Genomic DNA, 2,500 nt, shown 5'->3' on the forward strand with positions numbered 1-2,500 from the left:
AAGAGAGGAGAGAGAAAGGAGAGGGGAGGGTAAAGGGATGGAGGGGGGGGGGGGGTGGAGAGAGAAAGGACCTGGTGTAGAGAAAGAGAAACAATGTGATAGAGACTCAGGGAGAGAGGATAGGTAAGAAGAAAGGAATGATGGAGGAAGATAGTGAGTGAGGGACACTCACACACACACACACAACGGGTAACAGCCTTGGGTAAGCCTAAGAGACTAAACATGTACGTCTGGAGCTAAAACAAGTGCTACTGTTTCTACAGAGACACAATCTCTTCATCTCTCCCTTTTCTGTCTGTTCCCTCTCATCCTTGACCCAGTCTGTTCTATTCACGTCCGACTCCTAACATTTAGACAAAGCTTTATCGGTGTTTCTGCATATGCTTGTTTCACCCTCAGCTATGGTAGTGAATCCAATCTACACACACCCCTCATCTCATGTCAGGTGAAAAAAATCCAACTGGATGCAAAGAATGAGAGAGAGAGAGAAAGAGAGAAAAGAGAGAAAAAGAGAAGAGAGAGAGAGAGAGGGGAGAGAGAAAGAGAGAGAGAGAGAGGAGGAGAGAGAGAGAGAGAGAGAGAGAGAGAGAGGGGAGGAGGAGAGAGAGAGAGAGTGAGTGAGATGGAGAAGAGAGAGAGAGAGGGGGGGAGAGGGGGGGAGGGAGAGAGAGAGAAAGAGAGAGAGGAGGAGAGAGAGAGAGAAGGGGGAGGGGGGGGAGAGAGAGAGAGCGAGGTAGTCTACTCAGTACTCCAATCAGTGGAGTATAAGACTGTCTCTCTGTCATTCAGGCTGCAGCCGGCCCCTCCAGTAACCAGAAGAGCTGAACAGATATACTGCCCTCCACACATCTGTCCATCCAACACTCCTCAGGGGAGAGAGAGAGGGGGGGGTTAACTGAAAGTACGGATGAGAGGGACATGAAGAGAGAAAGAGATGAGAGAATAACAGAAAGGCAAGTAGAAAAAGAGTTTGAGAGAGGATGAGAGGATGAGAAGCTGGTAGTTGGTAAATGACTGTGATTGGATAATGAATTGAATGAGCGGAGCTTGTCTGAGTAAGTTGCAGAGGAGCCTAACTCTCCATCAACACGCTCCCTCATCATCCAATCAACACGCTCGGTTGGCCCAGCAACTTATTGGGTTTTATTCCGTTCTCTCCTCTTTCCTTCATGCCTTCTTTCCCTCCTTCCCTCACTACATGTTATCCTGTCTTCAGTGTAGCCACAGTAGTCTTTCTCAGTGAAGAGAGAATTCTCAAAGCCACAATTACTGCAAAGAACTATCAATTTCCCCTTCAATTAACCCTGTGGGGAGAAAGGGAGAGAAGTAGAGCGGGAAACCGAGGGGGGAGGGAGAGAAATTCAAATTTGGGACACAGCATTAAACCTACGTGCTGCCTCTCCTCTCCTCCCCCGTCCTTCTGGGAAGTAGTAGGGGGTGAGGCCGAGGAGAGGGGAGGGGGTAGTGTAACATCCTCAGGGGTGAACTTGACCCCAGCACTGAGGTTCAAAGTGGTTACGGTAGAACCAGGGCCCCCATCCCCATTACGGCTGAATACAGGCCGCACAGGCAGCTAGCGCTAATGCCCACTATATGCTAATGAAGGAGATGGTGGGAGGTAGTCTCAAACCACAACCCAGAACTGCTGAAAGCTCTCTTCCATGGGAGACAGAGAGGGAAGAGGGGGAGAAGGAGAGAGAGAGGAGACAAATGGAGAGAGAGACCAAGGGGGAAGGAGACAGGGAGAAAAGAGATAGGGGGGAAAAGTGAGAGGAAGTTGAAGAGAGAGAAAAAGGGGGAAAAGAGAGAGGAAGAGGAGAGGGAAAAAGATAAATGTCTGTTTTTATAAAAGGGAGCGATGAAGGGGGTGTGTATCCGGGGATGTGGTTGTTAGATCAGCCGAGCCTCGGCTAACGGCCCTCGGCCCGGAATTACAGGGAAGAACTCTGACGGCATGACTGCACTCTATCCTCCCCCCTCTATCCTTCCCCCTCTATCCTCCCCCTCTATCCTTCCCTCTCTCTGAGCTGAGCCCCCGGAGAGGGATCCCAAACCAAACTCAGCCTTCAGCAAAGTTCCACAAGCAAACTTTCACAAAGCCCCCGAATGCCTGACTGCCCGCCTAGCTACATGACGACAGAGAGGCATGCCAGGGTTTCAATGCGGCCCTCCCTCACTCCCTGCCTCTCCCTTCCTCCCTGCCTCCCTCCCTCTTCTGCTGCCCTCTACTTTCAGAGGCGTATGGGCTGTTTGCTGCTGACCTTTCAGACAATGGAAACAAGCGGAACCCAGAAACTGCAAATGAGTGATACAGGTTGCATACAGGCTGCTCCACCTTCACTAAGCTAACATACGCAGTCCTGTCGTCGACGAGAGAAAGCACGGACATTGTCCCGCTTGTTTTGCCAAGAGTCAATGGCCGCTTTTCAACTGGGTAATAAATGTTGTTCGTCCTTGAAGAAAAACATTTTATTTGTGTTTTCTCCATTACTTGCTGATT

General features: G+C 50.2%; 1 protein-coding gene across 5 annotated transcripts in view; it reads right to left on the bottom strand.

Moving 5' to 3' along the window:
• Positions 1-2,500, bottom strand: part of foxp4 (forkhead box P4) — a 200,783-nt gene that overhangs the window by 181,288 nt on the left and 16,995 nt on the right. The gene's annotated exons all lie outside the window — the stretch shown is intronic.

Source organism: Oncorhynchus masou, chromosome 6 (assembly GCF_036934945.1).
Source record: "Oncorhynchus masou masou isolate Uvic2021 chromosome 6, UVic_Omas_1.1, whole genome shotgun sequence".
NCBI lineage: Eukaryota > Metazoa > Chordata > Actinopteri > Salmoniformes > Salmonidae > Oncorhynchus > Oncorhynchus masou.